The sequence below is a fragment of the Giraffa tippelskirchi genome, chromosome 9 (assembly GCF_054371585.1).
Source record: "Giraffa tippelskirchi isolate mGirTip1 chromosome 9, T2T-mGirTip1v1.2.pri, whole genome shotgun sequence".
NCBI lineage: Eukaryota > Metazoa > Chordata > Mammalia > Artiodactyla > Giraffidae > Giraffa > Giraffa tippelskirchi.
In genome coordinates, this window is record NC_137283.1 from 25667570 (window position 1) to 25689947 (window position 22378).

Genomic DNA, 22378 nt, shown 5'->3' on the forward strand with positions numbered 1-22378 from the left:
ATAATAGATATCAAACAGGTAAAGTGTCAGTGAAGTTGTGGCAAAGGAGAATGCACCAAGTCAAAGATCGGATTTTGAAAAATCTCTAAGGTCAAATGGAAACTGACCTACTCAAGGGAAAGAAGAAAGCCAAAGAGGCTGAATATCAGGGACTATTGTGGGGACAAGGACTGAGAATTTTGAGTTGGTATGATATGATGGTAGAAAATTGAGCAGGTGCCAAACAAATCCGAGTTTTATAAGCTATGTTAGGGATTTGATCTTTATCCAAAGAATAATAAAAAAAAAAACTAATGGAGTATTTTAAGCATGATCAAATTTGCATTTAAAAAAATCCTCCATCTTCAGAGTGAAAAATTGTTAGAGAAAGGCCAAAATGGGTGCTGGTGTTCCAACGATGAAGCTGTGGCAGGGGTCCAACAATGATGATGATTGTTTGGGTTAGGGTAATAGAAATAGGGGTATGCAGCATTTATGCTTGAACAAATGTTTAAGAAATAGAATTATCAAGATTTTCATGAAATTCCAGGGCAGGGAGGAGAGTGAGGGAGAAGAAGGTGTCAGTGACTGCTTCTTTTCTGTGTTCTCACCAGAATGGGTGGTGGTGCTATTCACTTAGAAAGCACTGGGAGAGTGTAGTATCTGGTGGGATTTGGACTTGGGTTGATGGATTTGGGGTATGTTAAGGCATCACTGACTCGATGGACATGGGTTTGGGTAGACTTCAGGAGTTGGTGATGGACAGAGAGGCCTGGCGTGCTGCAATTCATGGGGTTGCAAAGAGTCAGACACGACTGAGCAACTGAACTGAACTGAACTTTGAGAAGCCTTTGAGACATACAAAAAAACATGTCTAACAGGTGATTGGGTATACAGTTATGTAGTTCAGAAGAGAGAATTGAACAGTAGATGTAAATGTGTGGACAACCTAAAGACTCAGTTGTAATTTGATAGATTCTAATCTGTTTTTACATGTCAATCCCATTTGAAGAGGTTTAAAAATCAAAATGGTCTTCAGATGTCTAGGTTGAAACTTGACAGGGAGATACGTAAGAGGTAAGGTAGTATGATGGAAAAATGGCAGCAATTTGTGTTAGAAGACCTGGGTTCAAATCCCACTGATGCTTCTTATGTCATTTTATCATCTTCAGCAAATCACATTCTCAATCAGAAATTCAGTTTCCTTCTCTGGTTTATAGCAATAATGATACCTCCTTCTGATTGCTGTTTTAAGGAATAATGTGATGGTGTTCACGATGAGGGTATATGAAAGTGTTTTGTCGGTGGCTACAAACACCAGTCTTATTTTATTCTGCAAATCCTACTTATGAATATGTATGTATAGTCGACTCAATGCTTAACCCACAGCATGAAATAAGCACAGGCCTTTGAAGAATCTCAGACCAAGCTGGCATGCTAGAGTATTGGTTCACTGGTTTTCTGAGGGTTATGTTAAAAAAAAAAATTTAAAAATCAACCTCAGTTCCCTTTAATCACCTCGACTTTTACATCATGATACAATGTTCTCTCATTAATTATTATTAAGGATACAGAAAAGACTGTGCCAACATGGGAATTTAGTGCCTATAACAAAGTGTTTTCCAGTTCCAATTGGTTTCTTCACATCTCAAAAGGCCAAGCACTTCTTCTAATTCTCCTTCTTCTACTTAGGTGAACTTCTGTCTTACTCTCTTCCTGTCTGGATGTGTATAGGTATGAACTTCCCTGGTGGCTCAGACGGTAAAGCATCTGTCTATAATCCGGGAGACCCAGATTAGATCCCTGGGTCAGAAAGATCCCCTGGAGAAGGAAATGGCAACCCACTCCAGTACTCTTGCCTGGAAAATCCCATGGATGAAGGAGCCTGGTGGGCTACAGTCCATGGGGTCGCAAAGAGTCAGACATGATTGAGAGACTTTCTTTCTTTTCTTTCCTAGCGCAGGATGAAGAGATACAACCCCTGGGGGAGCTAGACATAGCCCTAACAAGTCTTTGAAATAGTCACAAATTAAAACTATAGAAAACAGTTTCAGAGTGCACTATGTCAATGTTCTATAAAAATTTCTGAGGGTCTACTGTATGATTTGGAGGAAAATCATTAGAGCTGCTAGGAGGATCAAAGAAAATGAAAGAAAATAACACTTAACAGATTAATTACAACATCTAAAAAAATTACTGGTCATAGGTGGTATGTCTTAGAAAAGATATCCTGGCTCAGAAAACACCTTAATAAAGTAGCATCATAGAAAGTTTATGAACAATTATTACTCATTTGTCACTGAAATTTTAGAGAATTTTGGTTGTTTTATTGTTTTAAAATGCATGTAACATAAAATATATCCTTGTACCTATTTTAACATGTACAATTAAGTTTCACTAAGTACATTCACAGAGCTGTGTAGTCATCACGCAAGAGTGCTCAGTTGCTCAGTTGTGTCTGACTCATTGTGACCCTGTGGACTGTAATTCACCAGGCTTCTCTGTCCATGAAATTTTTCAGGCAAGAATAGTGGAATGGGTTGCCATTTCCTTCTCCAGGGGATCTTCCCAATCCAGGGATCGAACCCGTGTCTTCTGCATCTCCTGAATTGGCAGGAGGGTTCTTTACCACTGAGTCACCTGGGAATCCCATGCAGTCATCACCACTACCCTGTTCCAGAACAGATTTCAAAAGGAAACCCTGAACCCAGGAAGAAATCATTTCCTATCCCTTCTTCCCCAGTCTCCAGCAAACACCAAACTGTTCTGTCCCTATGGATTTGCCCACTCTGAACATTTCATATAAATGGCATGCAGCTTTTTGGGTTGGGATTCCTTTAATTTAATTTCTTTTATTTTTTTTTTGAGAACCAGGTGTTTCACACACTTTTTTTTTTTAATTGAAGTATAGTTGATTTACAGTATTGTGTTAGTTTCAGGTATACACCTAAGCAAGTCAGTTTCATATGTATATATAATTTACAACTGTGTAACAGTTTGTATCTGTTAATAGTATACTCCTAATTCATCCCTCCCCCATTCCCATTCATTTGTATTTTTTAGATTCCACATTACACATATACAAATATGATTTGTCTTTTTCTGTATGACTTACTTCACTAATATAATATTCTTTAAGTCCACCCATGTTGCTGCAAATGGCAAAATAACATTCTTTTCATGGCTGAGTAATATTCCATAGTATGTAAATATTCAATTCTGTTCAGTTCAGTCACTCATTTGTGTCTGACTCTTTGCGACTCCATGGACCGCAGCACGCCAGGCCTCCCTGTCCATCACCAACTCTCAGAGTTTACCCAAACTCATGCCCATTGGGTCAGTGATGCTATCCAACCATCTCATCCTCTGTCACAGGGCTTGTCACAGGGGCTTAAGTGACTGTGCTGCCACTTGGGGTTTGAGCTGCCTCTGTGGCGCTGTTTGAGTGCGTGCCAGTAACAGTACTGCTTTCCCACCAAGACCATACTTAGGTCCCCTTGCAGCCTCTGTGTTGCTAGATCAAGTCTTTTCCCAGGATCCGGGTATCCCTAGATCCCACATTGAGCCCTGATGTGCAGTGAGTGGGACCAGGGTGTTCACCCAGTTCAGACTGAGGAGTGTAGAGAGGCAGAAGCCACTCGTGTAGAGTACTCTCCACTCTGTCTGTTGGCAGGTTAGGCCAGAATACTCTTGGCAAATGGAGACTAGACTTTTCCAGCCCTTTTATCTGTTCCAGTAGTTCTCCCAGTACCCTGTATCCTAGTATCTCCTCTGTGTAGGACCCTAGATTTGAGATGCCCAGTCTGTGGCTTGACCTACTCACTCCCCAAGGTGAGTATCTACTCATACCTTCTTCCTTATTCCCCTTATTCTTCTTTTTAGACCCCTCCCAGGGGCACAGTCTGGAAACAGTGCTTTTTTCCCCCATCCTACCAAGTTATGTGGAAATCTCTCTTACAGCCTTGATTGTATAGAAATTCTTCCAGTTCCTAGTTAGTTGTCCGTGAGAATTGTTCCACATGAACAATTGATGTATTCATGGTGGGAGGTGAGCTCACATCCCATTATTCCACCATCTTGATCCCCCTTTTGCGAAATCCTTTACTCTTGACCTTAACAAATTTAGTGAAACTCTATCCTAGGATACAATTCATCCCACTCCACTGCCAATCACATTTGATCTTGTTGGAGCCCTGCATATACTCCATTTACTCAGTATTAGAGTGAAGGGAGGGTAGAATGAATTGTCATCCTCAGAGGTTGGGACCACATAGGTCTTATTTCATAATTCTATTATGAACTGAGGTATAAGTTTGAAAAGAACTGAGTTTAAGAAAATCATAATAGATGGAAGCAAGCAAAGAGTACTGGCAGACGCCACCTCCACCCAGTACAGGCACAGTGACTCCTGAAATTCTGCCATATGGTGGGACTACTTCCATTCTCTCTGCTCAATTTTCTTTCCTTCCTTCCACAACCTTGTATCTCTATCACTTACCATTTCAGAACTTTCTGAGTAGTGCCTTATGTAATGAAATAGCAATTTATAAAAACCAAGGCATCTCTGGCATAACTGGGCATTCTCAAATAACCTTGTTTTTCCATATGGCTACTTTCAGGATGTTCTACTGTCCAGCAACTACAAGATTAAATTACCATCCTATACCCACCTCTGAAGCACTGAAGTATAATCTAGATTTTATGGAAGGTGTTATTAGAAGACTAGGAGGAAGGTAACCTGAAAGCAAAATTCATTGTCTTTCTTAATCAACTTACCTCCCAATATTCCCCTCCAGTCACATCCTCACTTCTCATCCTTTCTCCCTTGCAATCACTTTTTGCCATGACACCCTACACAGCTCCACTCATCAGAGTTCCTTTGCATTTTTCAAATATATTCCCCAATAGAACAAACCCAGACCATCTTATTGTTCCCCAATATTTGTGTCCCCCCAGAGGGCTTCATTCATTTCAACATTGAATTTTAATGATTAGATCCAATATCATAATTTGCTTTAAAATAGCAAGAGGGAATCTATTCTTTTAAGGCTGCTTCTGATTTATGATGTTATTTAAAAAAAAAAAGTGTTGACGCTTCCTGCATCTATAAAATAATAATGTAAATTCTGGTACTTTTCAGTGGCTCCACAGATTTCACTAGCTAAACAAACATTTTGTGTCCCCAAGGCTGGAGTTTCCCCTGGAGGTAAATAGAATATGCAAAATGACAGTTGATGATCCAGATTAAAACTGCAGATGGTTTTAACCCTTCGTGGTACATTTTGCAAAAATCAAGTGCCTTCTGTTTCCTAGATTTGTATGAAAACATATTTCACAACACTGAGAGTTCTGGCTTCTTTTTAAAAACCAAAAAGGCACTGATACATACATATTCCATACACCAACGCTCACCAGGGTTTGAGAAGGAGCTGCCATATTTCTCGTGTGTATCTGATCTCTCAGCCTCACTCCTCTTTATTGTTTTCCACCTGGTCCCTTTGATAGCTTACGGTGAACAGTGTTGGATTCGTGATCTCCGAAGAAGATGATTTAGCTTCAGGACCAGGGACCAGGGACCAGGCTTGGTCACTCAAGAGCTTTTTATACCACAGTTTTATTAAAGTATGAAAGGGACAGAGAAAGCTTCTGACATAGACATCAGAAGGGAGATGGAGAATGCCCCCCTCACTAGTGTTAGCAAGGGAGTTATATACTTTAATGTTATTACAATAAATCAAAAGAATGTCTCAAGGTTGTAAAGATCTTATTAGACCCACTCTCATTATTTACATTTTAAGGTAACAGGATTAGACAACAGGTTTTCAGGAAGGAGAAACTGTCCTCAGGCAGAATACATTGTTGTTATATAATCCTTAGTACAGAGTTTAAACTGAGTTGTTTGTTGTGTAACCATCAGTTTAGGGCTGAAAGAAAAAAATGTTTTCTGTGACTAAGACTAAGGAATGTAGAGGAAAAAAAAGACATCTGTCCTTTCCTTCTCCTTGAGAATCCCAGACCGCTATCTCCTCCTTGAGATCCCCAGACCCCTTTCTCCTCCTGGGAACCCTGGAATTCTTATCAACCCGCCTAGGAATTGACTGTCTCACCTTTCACTTGCTTTCATTGTTGGACTTGCTCCTACAGCCGTTTACATTTACAACCCTGGCTTAGAAATAGAGGTTAATATCAGATTAGCAAAAACATTAGCAGGGAACTTTGCTCAATGTTATGTGACAGCCTGGATGGGAGGGGAGTTTGGGGGAGAATGGATACATGTATATGTATGGTTGAGTCACTCTGCTGCACACCTGAAACTATTAATAGGACAACTTTGTTAATCAGCTATATTCCAATATAAAATAAAAAGTTAAAAAAAAATTAGAGAACTACTTACCATTAGATTGCTGACAAAGATTCGTCTAGTCGAAGCTATGGTTTTTCCAGTAGTCATGTATGGATGTGAGAGTTGGTCTATAAAGAAAGCTGAGCGCTAAATAATTGATGCTTTTGAACTGTGGTGTTGGAGAAAACTCTTGAGAGTCCCTTGGATTGCAAGGAGATCCAACCTGTCAATCCTAAAGGAAATCAGTCCTGAATATTCATTGGAAGGACTGATGCTGAAGCTGAAACTCCAATACTTTGGCCACCTGATACAAAGAACTGAATCATCAGAGAAGACCCTGATGCTGGGAAGGATTGGGGGCAGGAGGAGAAGGGGACGACAGAGGATGAGATGGTTGGAAAGCATCTCCAACTCAATGGACCTGAGTTTGAGCAAGCTCCAGGAGTTGGTGATGGAGAGGGAAGCCTGGCATGCTGCAGTCCATGGGGTCACAAATAGTTGGACACGACTAAGCAACTGAACTGAACTACCATTAGATTATGAAGACTCCATAAAGGGGTGTTTATGAGGGAATGCCATATATTAGGTTGTCTTGTCTTATGTTAGTCACTCAGTCCTGTTTTCCTCTTTGCTATCCCATAGACTGTAGCCTGCCAAGCTCCTCTGTCTGTAGAATTCTCCAGGCAAGAATACTGGGTTGTCATTCCCTTCTCCAGGGGATCTTCCTAACCTAGACATCAAACCCGGGTCTCCTGCATTGCAATAGGTTGGTACAAAAGTAATTTCAGTTTCAGACCCTGAATTTTAAATCATTATAACTAGACTCAGTCACATCTTTACTAATTAAAACAAGAGCCATTACAATCAATACATTTTGTCAACAAGAAATAAGCTTGTTTATTCCTATAACATAAAAATCCATTCCTCCAGATTCCACAATCTCTTGGAAAGCATTTTCTGCTTCCTGCTGGTGGTGGAAGTGTTTTTCCAATGCTTGAAGAAGTGGTAGTCAGTTGGCGAGAGGTCAGGTGAATGTGGTGGATGAGGTAAAACTTCATAGCCTAAATTTGTTCACCTTTTGAAGCATTGGTTGTGAAACGTATGGTTGGGCATTGTCACAAAAGAATTAGGCCCATTCTGTTGACCAGTGCTGGCTGCACATGTTGCAGTTTTCAGGGCATCTCATTGATTTGCTGAGTATACTTCTCAGATGTAATGGTTTTGCTGGGATTCAGAAAGCTGTAGTGGATCAGACTGGCAGCAGACCACCAAACAGTGACCATGACCTTTTTTAGATGCAAGGTTAGCTTTGGGAAGTGTTTTGGAGCTTCTTCTTGGTCCAAGTACTGAGCTGGTAGTCACCAGTTGTCATATAAAATCCACTTCTTGTTGCACATCACAATCTAATCAAGAAATGGTTTAATGTTGTTACCTAGAATAAGAGATGACCCTTCAAAATGATGATTTCTTCAATTTTTGGTCAGCTCGTGAGCACCAACTTACCAAGCTTTTTACCCTTCCAGTTTGCTTCAAATGCCAAATGGCCATAGAATGGTAAACCTTGAATTCTTTGGCAACTTCTCAGGCAGTTGTAAGAGGTTCAGATTTGATGAGTGCTCTCAACTGCTAGGTGTCAGATTCCGATGGCTGGCCACTATACTCCTCACCTTCAAGGCTCTTGTCTCCTTTGCAAAACTTCTTGAATCACCACTGCACTGTATGGTTGTAGCCATTCCTGGGCCAAATGCATTGTTGATGTTGTGAATTGTCTCTGCAGCTTTACAACCCATTTTGAACTTAAGAAAATCACTCGAATTTGCATTTTGTTTAACATCATTTCCAGAGTCTAAAATACATATAAAATAAACAAGTAATAAGTCATTAGCCAAAGACATAAAGCAAGAAATGCACATTAAAATGATGTGTAACATAATTGCATTTAAGAATGTATTCCAATATCAAATGGCAAATTTCAGCAATGTAAAACTGCAATTACTTTTGCACCAACCTAATATTTACACAGAAATAGACACATGTTCCCATGAAAATTTAAGGCAAATGATACATGATATATAAAATATATGTTAATATATTTTAAAGCAATCGTACATTGCCACCTTAAATTGAATGTTATTTTACTTTAAATAAAAGCATTATATGAAATAATAAATGACTCACAAATTTAAAATTTGTTTGGGTAAAACATTAATGAGCTCCATAAAATGTAAAGTAATACACAGGACTCTGAATATTTTAAAAGTTTTATTTAACCAAAGGTACACTTATTTTTCCTCAAGTTCAAAATATTTCTACTAATTAACATTTTTAATCAAAAAGGATTTTTTATAGGGTTACAATAAAAACATTAAATTATTAGGCCTACAGATCTCTGTTGCTGCATTTCATGGATGTTCTCATAATAAAATGGTTTAAAAGATAAATTAATTGTATGCTTCCCCTTCAAGAGATAGACATGTGTGCATTACTATAGCAAATTTCTAATTATAGAAAAAAAATCAGCAATTATAGAAAAAAAATCAGCAATGACTTAGGTTATTTAAGATAATATATGGCTAATTATTTAGTCAATATTATTATAAAAACTGCTTTACTATAAATATCAAAGGCAAATACCTTTTGAAAAAATGAGTATGCAAAAGGTGAAGAAAGTGCTGGTAAAATCAGCTGGACTGCCCTCTTCAGTGCCTCCAACATGTGTCTAGACTAATTATCTGTAAAATATAACCCACTCTGGCCAGTCATGCCTGCTGTAATTGTGCATATTATGCTCCTAAAAAAATACCACTAACCTTTGCAATTTCCTTTAAAATTAAAACAGCAGTTAACTTGCTTTCAGTTCAACTAAAGGTTTATGCCCTGGATTTTTCAGAACTGGTTCTGAATACTAAAATGTAAATCAATGAGGGCTTTTTCCAAGAAAAACTGTCCAGTGAAATGTTATTTATAATTTGGGATTTATCTAAACAAGTGCCTGATCCACATTACAACCAGAAGCACATGTGACTCTTGTGGCTTTCTGTTTTGCCTCTTTAATTTTTGTCTCACGGATTCAAATGCTTTGTTTTACAACTGAGCAAACAGAGTATTAGGGGTAGTTAGAAGGAAGAAGCAGGAATCACAAGTCTAGGTATAGGCAATAACAATATTCTCCTCTCTTCAAATTAATTTTTGTCTATTCAGTTCTAATAGCTTCTGATTATACAGGCTGAGATCTCATTGTCCCACATAGGGTTGTATTGGTTTTGAAAGAAAATTGTGTGATTGAAAAACGCTTTCCATTTTGTATTCCATCCTTACTTTATTATCCAGAATATGAGGCAGTCTTTTTCATAGGAAAACAAAAAACTCAGTCCAAATACTGCTTCTAATACCCTCATCTCCTTTTTCCCTTCAAGCAAGGAATCAACAAAGAAATAAAATTATTTGGCTTTTTGTTTGTTTGTTTGTAGCCAAAGGACTGAAATAAAAATGAAGCTGCATGATATTTGCTAGCCAAAAGGGTTGGTTTTATATTTCACTTTGAAAATTGGTCTCATGTTTTAGATATAAAAAGAATGTGCTATATTTTTATCTCAGTTCTCTTGTTCCACTCACTGAACAATGGCATAAAAAATTTGCCTCAATGTGTCAAAAAATTACTTTTATTTTAGCTTAAAACCAGTAAATTGTAAGACATAAAGGTAAAGCACCAGAATGTCTCATAATTCTCTGAATTTTGAGATCTGAAAAAGCCATGACTATTTGTATTATTTTTTTCATGTAGCTGAGGTAAGATACTGAAGGAAATCAGTATGTGTCACCCCAAAATATGCTACTTTGGTACATTGATTATTTTGAATTAAAGGCACTTATGAAACAGCAGGTTCAGGAAATTGACTCTGACCCTCATTTTTCTTCCTAAAATCAATCAGGAAATAATATTCCCATGTGAAACGCATACTCCCTGTACCAGAAAAGAAGACATTCTTAGTAGCCCAGAGGGAACACCAGAGGAAACAGGAGACAAATGTTACTCCATTAGTTTCCTCCCATATTTTTATCCAAAGGTTGCCACCCTTGGAAGCCTAAAACTGCTTTCGTTTGTCTTATTTCTTTACAAATTTATTGTTTTTTGTTGAAGTTTCTTTATAAACTGCAATTTTAGGTGTCATTTTGAGTTAATCTCGATTTCAGTTTCTCTCATGGGATGTGTGCCAGAGGGATTAATGACTTTCTTGTTTGTTTTTGTTGTTGTTGTTGTTAATTTTTCTTTTTGTTACAGGAACCTCAGAATGGTAGGGGGAAAATTACTTTTTCTCCCCTAATGTATTGAAATAGTTCTATTGGATCCTATTTTAACCAATTTGTTAGATAATCCCATTCACTCTGATGCATCTGGATTCCCTTTAAATAGAAACATTGTTAGAGATGGAAGAGGCTGACCTAAATACTCCTATAGTGATTGAAGAAACTGACTAATTCCAAACATATTGCAGTTTTTCCATTCAACTCCATTCACTTTGTGATCATTTCAATTTCCACCTTGCTCCAACCCTGCAATCTCCTATTTATTCATCATCTGTTCTCTCACTGAATCATCAAATAAAGAAATTCAAAATAATTCTTAGCAACTAATCTGAACACATTTCACACATTTCAATGGCTTCTGCCACATCAAATATAGTTCCCCAACTGAGAAACTCCACAATAACCACATCTAATTTGGAGATTAGGTAGGAGTGGACAAATAGTGTGTTCACATCTCCATACTGAATTTTTCACTTTATTGAATATGTCCTCACAAGGTCAGTCAAGAAGTGTTCAATGGAGCTTTGTCTCATATACAATCCTGATTCACTAAGGGCAGCTTCTAATGAATAGTAATACTCAAAACAACACTACCACCTTGCATCCTTTTTCACAATATTCAAACCATTTCTTTAAATATAGTCAGTGTCTCCCTGTTTTCCAATAGATATTGAATGTTTCAGTTCAGTGCAGTTCACACAGTCGTGTTCGACTCTTTGCAACCCCATGGACTGCAGCACGCCAGGCCTGCCTGCCCATCACCAACTTCCAGAGAATACTCAAACTCATCTCCACTGAGTTGGTGATGCCATCCAACCATCTCATTCTTTGTCGTCCTCTTCTCCTCCTGCCTTCATTCTTTCCCAGCATCAGGTTCTTTTCATATGAGTCAGCTCTTCCCATCAGGTGGCCAAAGTACTGGAGTTTCAACTTCAGCATCAGTCCTTCCAGTGAACATTCAGGACTGATTTCCTTTAAGATGGACTGGTTGAATCTCCTTGCAGTCCAAGGCACCCTCAAGAGTCTTCTCTAACACCACAGTTCAAAACAAGTGTGTAATTAAATTTGTAGGCAGAAAATATTACTGAGTGCATGATTGTTGAAATGTCATACCTCCTTGTACCTATTTTAGCAAGGCCTGACATAAGCACTGAGTAGTAGAGAATATGATCATGTTTGTTAACAAGGTAACCTTATGTCAGATTTTAGTTAGCATATCATTTTTCAGGTCATAATATTCTTTCTCTGAATGGTTGGTTGATTTGCTATAAGTGTAACTACTTTGATACAAAGCTCACCCTTGATCTAACAGATTTTCCCCTTGAAAGACTAGAATTCCCACCTTTCACTTGAAGACTATGATTTTTCAAAGGGGGCAAATATTTACATTTGTTCAGTTAGTCTGTTCTAGATAGAGCTATATGGATTTCCAAAGCCTTCAAGAGTTGAAAAATTGTATTAATCTGTGCCCCAAATCTATGAGCTGACTTTGTGTAGAGCCATATGAATCATATTAAATATATTTTTACTTGAATTTTTTAAACTGTTATTGTGTGTTTCAAAAATTCCATGCTGTGTTTCATTCATCAACTGTACATCCTCAAGTTAGATATGGTCACTCCCAAAGCAATCGCCTTACATTACTATTTGTCTGAAACTATTAACATGGTCATCATCTTCCTGGTTTTGGGTGGATTGGAGAAAAGCATGCCCAAAGAGTCTGGGACACATATCCATTTCTTCAGGATAAAGCAAAAACAGAAAATGCAACATTTACTGTTTTTTTTTTGTCAAAGAGAATGATAGTTTTTTATTTCACTTCTGTATCAAAGTTTCAGAAATTCATTTTTCAGTGTTAAATATTTTTATTCTAATTAATAAAAAATAAATTACAATAAAATGTGTATATGAGATAGCTATTCATCTAAATTACATAGATTTTTTAAAGTGTTTTCATTTATGCTCTTCAATTAGTAAATAGGACCTGATTTGATAGTATTCATCTATAAGTCCTGAATGAAATTTGATACATAATTGCTTCACTGATTCATATACAGGAAAAATTGTCTTCCACTGAGGAAAACTTTTTATTTTTAAGATTTTTTTTTACAGAAATATATTTCCTAAAATCTTTGTGCCTAATCAGAAATTTCAAACCACATCTCTCATTCATCACCTCTCCCTTCCCCTCCCCTATCTCTTGCTCATGTACTCCTATTACTTCACCGTAGTCTTTAGAAAAGCTATAATGTGAAACACTATGTTCCTTATGCTGCTAAGTCGCTTCAGTCGTGTCCGACTCTGTGCGACCCCGTAGACGGCAGCCCACCAGGCTCCGCCATCCCTGGGATTCTCCAGGCAAGAATACTGGAGTGGGTTGCCATTTCCTTCTCCAGTGCATGAAAGGGAAAAGTGAAAGTGAAGTCGCTCAGTCGTGTCCGACTCTTAGTGACCCCATGGACTGTGGCCTACCAGGCTCCTCCATCCATGGGATTTTCAGGCAAGAGTACTGGAGTGGGGTGCCATTGCCTTCTCCAATGTTCCTTATGAGGGAGCACAAATAATCCATGGTTTTAAATACAGTGGTGGTCTTATGACTATATCTTTATAACAAGAAGTTGACTGAATCAAGTACTGTGACATAGACTGACCTTCTCTTTCAATCTGCAATCCAACTTTATTAAGAAGCTTTTTTCCTAATAATTATTGCAAATGAAGTCACTTGTAGTAGTTAATTAACAGGTGTGTAAAAGGCTATGTGATGTTAAAAAAGAAATACTAAACTGAATTTTAAATCTTCAAATACGAATGTCAGATTTCTGATAAATAGGATTAAAATCAGTTCAATCTAAAGTCATCTAGATTACTAAGATTGATGACAGATGGATGGATATTTGAAAATAATACACCCTGAAGTTTAAAAACAGAAGTGATTTGCTTACATTTTTTTTGAGAAATTACTATTATAGAGGGTGTGTTTAAATTCAACTCTTTTTCCCATGCCTATTTTTTTTTTCTTTTTTTTAACATCAATAACTCACAAATTAATTTACTTATTTCAAACTTTGTATTTATAAAAGAAACCCTTGATTTTATGCAGTAATTCTTTTCTTTCTTCAGTTATCTTTTATTGTACTTTTATCATGGCTAATTTTTTGCATCAATTGGTTTGAACATTTTCATTAACATTCAGTGTTTCAAAAGATTACAATAGAAAAAAAAAGCCTTTGAATGGTAACAATATGGACAGATGAGAAAACTTGCAGACAGTTATCCAAATATACCACTTTCCAGCTGTACAATGGCAATGTAATCTTTTGCCAAAAAGTAGTTTGATATTTGTATAGAAACAACTTGGTGATCACCTTCTTTATAGAAGATCTTATTTAGGACACTTTGCTGCACATATACAGTTACATAAAACATTGACCTGAAAAGTTACTTAAACTCACGTAACTAGCAGCTGGTTGTTTTTCCTTAAAGGAAAACAAGAGAACGACAGGAAATCTAAAACTTTCAAAAGTAACTATTAACACATTAACTGCATTTTTTCATCCTTCATAAAATTTTATCCATTGAAAACTGAACATTTACTTTTGAAAACATTTATTTTAGGAATTCAAAGACTTAATGGAAGTTTATCTAAGAATAGTCTAATTCATAGGGTAAGAAAAAATACCACAGAATGCATGTGATTACTATTTCTGAGGCAGATTAATGGCTACAATTTCAGAATATTATCAGTCCCTGAACTTGAACCTCAAGTAATTCCAGAAAGGATAAGTGCATACTGTTGGGAGTACATCTTCCTTAGACCCTTTTGAGTAGAGCTCAATTTCTCAGCCTTATCCTTGCTAATATTTGGAACCTTCCTGTGCACTATGGGATGTTTAGTAGCATCCCTGCCATCTGTCCAGTGGCACCTGCCATCCATATTTGTGACAACCAGCAATGTCTCCAGATATTGTCAATGTCCTCTGGTAGAGAAGGGCAAATCTGCCCCAGTTGAGAACCACTGAGCTAAAAGGGGATAAAGTAACAGCCATTAAAATATAAAACACAAAAACCTAGAAATTTTAGTGATAATATTGCCTTAATTTAGGTTCTCTTCAAAGGCAACTCTGATGTAAGGATTTGATAACATGCAAATCCTTCCCCATGTTTTGGGGAAGTAGTCCCAGAAAGTACCAAAAGAGGAAGAAAGAAAGTGAGATAGTGAAGGTAAGAAGGCAGTAGAGGTAAATGAACAGATTACTGCTGTATGCCACTGAGGCTTAATCCTGCCAGAACCTCTGAGACATGGGGAAGAACATGCCTCAGTTCCGTTCCCCTGAAAGTGAGGGACATGAGGGTTAGAGTCACCAGCTTCCCTCCCTAGTTGCTTAAAACCACTCCTGAGGTTGTTGATTCTCTGGCATTTAATGCCTGCCTTGTGGGAGAAGCTGGGCATTACCTGTGGCCAGAGAAAGCCCCCATAGAGAGTGATAGGTGTTTATACCAGGAAGCTTTTGGTATTTACAGCATTGGTTCTCAAAGTATGGTCTCTGCACCACGAACATCGTAATTATCTGAGAACTTACTGTGTGGATGTGTGTTAGGTTGTTTCAGTCTTGTTTGACTCTTGGCTGTAGCCTACTAGCCTCCTCTGTCCATGGGATTCTCTAGACAAGTGGGTTGCCTTGTCCTCCTCCAGGAATCTTCCTGACCTAGGGATGGAACTGCATCTCTTATGTCTCCTGCATTGGTAAGTGGGTTCTTTTCCACTAGCACCACCTGGCATGCAGATTCTCAAGCAGCACTCAAGACCTATAACAGGAATGCTAGGGTTGAGGTCCAGCATTCTGTATTTTCCAAGTACTCCAGATAATTCCAGTGTGACTCATTGTGTTAGACACTGGTCTAGGCAGAAGTTCTAAACCAAGGGAAATTTTATTCACCAGGGGTCATTTGTCAATGTCTGCAGACCTTGCTGGTTGTCATAACTTGGAGAGGGAGGGTACTAGCTAGTGGATAAGGTCTGGAATTCTGTGAAACACTCTACAATGAAGAAGACAGCTCACAGTAAAGGTTAAATTGCATAAAATGTCAAATATCTCCAAGGCTTTGAAAACTTGGTTTAGGTGAACTGGGAATGATGAAGAAATAAGGGCAGGGCATCAACAGTAGCTCCCATATTATGAGCGTTGCTTTTGTGTGTTTGTCTAATTTTCTTCCAAGTGCTGTTGTGTTTTCAACATTGCCAGCATCAGAAACATCCAGTTAATCCATCCAGATTACATGCATATACTGTTGTTTGCTTTATGTCTTTTCACTCTGATAAGACAGTTGCACTCAGTAAGCTTCCTTTTCACTGCTCTTAGACTACTCTCCTTGGAATGTCCTTTTCTCTTGAGGGAGACAACATGCTCTTGCAGAAATCCCTTATCTTTCTTTACTGTATATAGCTAAAATTGCTGTCACCATCCTGGTGCCTCCTGTCATGTTTTATCTAGTGATTTCTAACCTAAGGGCTCCCTTCAGGAACACAAGTTCCCTTCCCTGTGAGCAGAATGCTGCCTAATCATCAATCCTCACAGTTTCCAGCTCTTCTAAACCTCAGAAAAGGTATAAACATTAATACTTCCTTTCTGATTTTAGTTCCTCATTTTCAGGCAAATGAAGCTGCTACTGAGATACTCTGATATAGTCCAATTTTATAACAAGGCACCTTAAATACAATCATAGTTTCTAATGTGCCTTGGAAATTACTTCAGGGTAGCATGTTCGTTTAGAATGCATAGATTCCCACATGGTAATGTAGTGTCCTCACTGTTGCTGTAAATACCAGTAGTCAACATTCATTCTGTTTCAAGCAGGGTGTGCTAAGTATGTTACAAACTGTGGTAGACAGATTTTTAGCTCCTACAACTTTGCCCCTGGTGTTACCTCCATGAATGTGTACATGGCACAGTATAGTTGGCAGATGTGATGAACGCTACTGATCAGTTGACCTTAAAACAGCTATGGTAGCCTGAATTATCCAGGGAACACCAATATAATCACGTGAGCATTAACTAGTAGAACTAGAAGAGGAAGTCAGGGAGAGTCTGCAGAAGGGAAGTCAGAGAGATGTTGAGCACAGGAAAGTTTCCATGTGCTGCTTCTAGCTTTTAAGATAAATGGGGCACAATCCAGGGAATGAAGGTGTCCTTGCTCCTGTTAAAAAATTCATTTCACTTACTACAAGATAACAGTATTGGTACAATAGTAGGTTTTATGGATATGGGTCTTCTTTCATTCTTTCTCTGGATTCTTTCACATAGAACATTAGATTAATTCTTTTGAAGCAACTGATTCTCTCAAGTCAACATTAAAGACCTCCCAACAAAGATATTTTTAAAAAGTGGAGCATTTGCCCTGATGTTATGCAATGTTAAAGGATCTTTTTCTTTATTTCTCAGGTTCTTATTTAAATCATCAGTTTGCACAGTGGATATCCTAAGGCCTTTTGTATAAATACAATTGTACTTAATTCAGCAGGAGAAATGTGAGTGAACACATTAAGCGCTACACATTTTTATTTCACATGTAATGCCTAGAGAAAAGGAAAGGCTACCAAAAGAGGTTAAAAAATGAAGATGAATAAAGAAAATATGTTTAAGACAGAATGAGAGTCTGGGACCAGCTGTTGCTGAACAAACATTTATTATTTCCATCCATCTGAGGTTTTGTAGAAAATAGAAAGACACCAAACAGGAAATGCATATCTGATAATCAAATATGCAAAGCTCCTGACTCCTGAGGATAATTCTTTCCCAGGGAAACACTTGAACCTCTTTAAGTAACATAAATAACTCAAAGCTTATATTGGGATAAAAGGAACAGAGCTCAGATCTCTACACAAGCAGACCAAGAAATAAACTCCACGTTATTTTGGCAAGGACACCCACTAGTAACTTCAGGATTTTTCTAGTTTGTCTTAAGCTTGAGGGTTTGAATTATTTTGCTGGTAAGTTGAGTGGTTTGGAGATCTGACCCTTTTTAAGAGTCTGTCCTGCCACCTCCTTGACCTGAGCCATCTTCATCACTCACCTGGATCACTTCAGAGACTGCACATATATCTCCTGCTTCCATGCTTGACTCTGTAAACTGGCTGCAACATACTAGCCAGAGCAATCCATTTAAAATGAAAGCATATCGGGCCATTCCTCTTAAAATCACCTGCTGGATCCCCATTTCATTCAAAAGCAATGTCTAGGTCTTCAAACACACCAGTCTGTCCCACCTCCTACACCCCTTAGCTCCTTGACCTCTGTCCTTACTGTTCTCTCTTTAGTCTCACTCTACTCCAGACCTTCCATCTCTTAGTTGTTCTTCAAAGAAGTCAGGGAAGCTTCTACTTAAGGTTTTCATACTTCCTGTGCAATTCTTCCTCTACCTGCCTGATTCTTTGTTCAAATGTTCAAATTTCTTAAAGCAACCTGACCTCACACTCACACTGACAAACACAACCTACCATATTACACCTGATTACTCTTATGCTGCTTTAGTTCTTATTTTGCCTCATACTATTCATCAACTTCTACCATACCATATAATTCACTTAGGTTTTTTGTTGATTGTCTCATTTCTTCCTCTAGAATTGAAAGTCTAAGAGGAGACGGTCTTTGCAAATATATAGAACAGCTCTCTCCAATATAAATATGAGAGCCATATATGTAATTTAAAGTTTTCTGGAAGCTTCATTAAAAAGGTAGAAGGCAACAGGTGAACTAAATGTAAACTCTATTTATTATGTGTAAAAACATAATGTAGCTCTAAAATATTATGATTTCTACCTGTGGCACTAGCCACATTTCAAGTGCTCAATAGCTGCACATGGCTATTGACAAGGGCACTGGATAGTCCAAATTGGGAACAATCCTGACACATAGTTACTTCTGAATATGTTGATTCAATCTGCTGGGGAGGAAATGAATAAATGAGTTTCTGAGTGTCCTGTGTGAAGTTATCTGTACTGTGACAATTGACCTCTGTTCTGTCCTTGTCTTGGTTCACCTCTCAGTATAACAGACTCAGTACTCTCTTCTGTAGTCCATTACTGGTCACACTGTGCTTGTAAGTTACTGCAAGAGGTTTCCCTTCTAAGTCCCCCAAAATGACTAAATTCCCTAACTTTATTTTCTAAGATATATCAGCAACAGTTGCTATCTGTGCCCTACCCATATTCTTGACCCTTAGTACCTATAAGAACCTATTTTCTCCTAACTGTAAAATCCTACATTTCTTTTCCTGAGGATATTTTCTTTCCACTGGAGGGCATCTTGCTACAATAAACCATATGCTGAAAGTGTTGCAGATCTGATCCCCCACTGAAAGCATCTTCAACCAATGACCCATGAGATCTGGTATACATACTTAAGAGTACTTGTGGATAAATCCTTGCCCATTGGGTGGTATAACTTTAGCTGTGTGTTTCATCCTGTCTCAGAATTTCCACAAAAGTGTCAAATTCCAATTACTCATGTGATAGATGATTTGAAATGCAACCTTTATTGGTTGCCTTTCCTTCCCTTTCATACTTCTCCACTCTTTCAGCAATTCCTAAAATCATCTCCCAGGAGTTCAAATCCTTGTCTTGCATTCAAATCCTTCTTGTCTTACAATCTGCTATGAAGGAATCCCATCTAAGATATACCGTCTGAAAAAGGTCTCCATGAAATAGTGATACAAATGAAAATTATTCTAGTGTCCTAGAAATAAATATTGAATTTAAGGAATAAACTTAAGAATGGGTAAAGTCTATGTTTGATACACTGATCATGTCTTCTGATTAAGAATAGCAAGTACAGGTGGGAGAACAAGATGGTGGAGGAGTAGGTGGACGTGGAGTACATCTCTCTCCACAGATACATCAGGAATACACCTTCAGACACAGAAGTGCATGCAGAACACCAGCTGAGAGCGGACAGGAGGACCTGACCAGTGGAAAAGAATATATAGAACCATGCAAAACTCGGAAGGAGGAAGGAACTAGGGGGAAAAACAGGAGTATCAGTAGGACTGGACCTACCCTCGACGGGTGGGGGAAATGAAGCAGGGGTCTGATCCCCACAGTGGGGCAATTGTCTGAGTCAGAGGAGGAACATTTAAGGCTGAGAGTGAAACAGTTGATCTGTGGCAGCCTAAATGGAATGAGAATCAGACAGTCCTTGCAGCAGCCATACGTATACCGGGCAGGAACATTGGTGTCCTGGAACAGGCAGCAGCTGGGAGCTGGAGTTTAGGGATTGTGGAGCAATCCCAATGCAAGGACTGCTGTTGACTGCGGAGAGACGGATCGAGGGGATGTGAGGGAGGAGATCATGGTGGGAAATGCCTGTGGAGGAAAGTCAAGCAGCCATGGAAGCAAGGCGATAGTGCTGAGTCACACGTAGGGGGTGGAGCCTTCACCATAGCCTCTCTCTCCACACGCCAGCATTGGCAGCTGAAGAGTAGAGAGGCTGGCCCATCAAATGCCTGACACACTGAACTACAGAGTAGGACCCCACCCAGGGTGCCCCTTTAAGTACCTTGATTCGCCAATCTACAGAGTAGGACCCCTGCCAAAGGATCCCTCTGAGTGCCTGAACAGGCAGAGCTACGGAGAAAGACTGGCCAAAGAGGCCTTCTGATAGCCAGCTATGGGAGGCTCAAAAAAAGACTCTGATAGGGCCATAACTCCTGCCGTGGAGGAAGTTTGTGTCCCTGAACACTTGGTCCCGCCAGGGTCCCTGCAAGCCAAGCAGCTGCATCACCTTCATGCTCAACTCTCATTGGAGCAGAGGTGCCACAGGCAAAAAACAAGAAAAAGCAAAAAAAAAAGTCTTGTGTTTATGCACGCAAGGTCGCTTCGGTCTTGTCCGACTCTTTGCTACCCTGTAGACTGTGGCCTGTCAGGCTTCTCTGTCAGAGAAGGGGTTCTCCAGGCAAGAATACTGGAGCGTAATGGCCAATACTGGTTGCCATACCCTTCTAGAGCACTATATTTCCTGCTGCCCTAGCAGCCAGCTCCCCTGAGTACCTGGTGCTGCCAGAACCCCTGAAACCCAAGCAGCTGCACCACTTCCACACCTGGCCCTCAAAGGGTCAAACCCAAGACCTCCAGGGCAGCCTCAGGAGCTAAACCCCATTGGACGACCCACATGTCGAGGTGGAAATAAAACCACAATTGAAACCCAGGGGCTAAGGAAGAAGACCCAAAACCTTCCCACCCGCTGTACAAACTGCAGATTAAATCCACACGATCAACTAAGCACACTCTGTGTCTATGGAATATATAAAAAGCCATTGAGAGCTCCCACAAAAGGAAACACACTCGTTCTGATAGCTGTGGACATTGGAGGCAAGAACATGCAGGAGTAGGACCAGATTAGAATCTGAGCTGCCCCCACAGCAGGTTCAGAGATCAGTACAGTATTGGAGGGCATCCTAGGGAGAGAAGGTCAATTGTGATTCCCAGCACAGAAAAGGACTCTGATAACAGTGACTCAAGAAAAACATTTATTATTCTTATTTTTTGACTTGTTCTATAGATTCTTTTGGATTTTCTTTCTTTTTTTTTCTCCTTTTTTCCTCTCTCTGTTGTAGTTGTTGATTTTATTGGAACTAAGAAATCCAATTAAGCTTTTGAGCTTTTTTTTTTTTTTGCTCAGTCACATTTTTTATTGTTGTCATAAACCTCTGCCTCTACATTGGGCTTCTGCAGTTCTGTGGAGTTTTCCTCTTTTTTTTTTTTCTTTTCTCTCTTTTTTTAATTTTAATTTTTAAACCTATTATTATTTTTTCTACATTTATTCCTTTGTTTGCTTTTGCTACTGTTCTTTTTCCCTTGCAGTTAATCTTTAACATATATAAATATTCTTTATCCACCTCTATTTAACTTTGCATATCTATTCTTTCTTTTCTTTCTCTCCTTTCCTTTCAACATATTTGTTAGTTTCATTTTCATTGCTTTATTCCCCACTTGGCACCTTGCTTTAGTTTTGTTTTCCAGTTTGTGCTTAACTTAGTTTTGTTCTTAACTGGTAAATAAATTTTTGATTTCCTTTGTTCACTGGATCAATCTACTGTACTTTATTTTTGTTGGACTGTTTTCACTTTGCTCATGGGTGTATATGTATATATTCCATTATTTCAATTATTGTTTGCCTAATGTTTTAACTGCCATTTGTCTGAGGTTTGTCTTTGGTTTCTCGTTTTTGGATATTTGTCTTACTCTCCCTTAATGTCATAACAAACCACTAGTGGAATCTTTGTTCCTTACCAGAGATCAAACCCTGAGCCTTTGGAGTGGGAGCATTGATACCAAGACCCTATACTACTAGAGAACTAACTCTAAGGAGTATCAAATAGTGAGAACTCACACAAAGGAAACAACTTGAATATAAGACCTGGCATCACCCAACCAACAGTAGCACCCTGTGCAGGATGCCTCATCTAAACAACAAACAAAACAAAAATACAAACCCAATCATCAGCAAACAGGAGTACCACCTCACTCAGCCTTTCCCATCAGAGAAAAAAACAAACAAAAACTCAGCCCAAATCTCACTCTATACAAAGCTTACACAAACCACTGGACCAATCTGAGGAGGGCAGAAACCACAAGGAAGAAAGAATTCAACATTCTTCAAGAAAAGAATTCAATTTTCCTTGAGGCCTGGGAAAAGGAGACCTCAAACTCTATAACTTAAAAAAAAAAAAAAAAGGAAAGACAGAGAAATACTG

General features: G+C 38.6%; 1 protein-coding gene across 2 annotated transcripts in view; it reads left to right on the forward strand.

Annotated features, from left to right (window-relative positions):
* LOC145520805 (uncharacterized) overlaps positions 1-22378 on the forward strand; it is a 210770-nt gene that overhangs the window by 43705 nt on the left and 144687 nt on the right. The window contains exon 4 of one of the 2 annotated variants that reach the window (XR_014064836.1): positions 4599-5733. The exons of the other annotated variant lie outside the window; for it this stretch is intronic. The gene's annotated coding sequence lies outside the window, so the exon portion shown is untranslated. Of the gene's footprint in view, positions 1-4598; positions 5734-22378 lie in introns of those variants that run through there. 2 annotated transcript variants of the gene reach the window in all.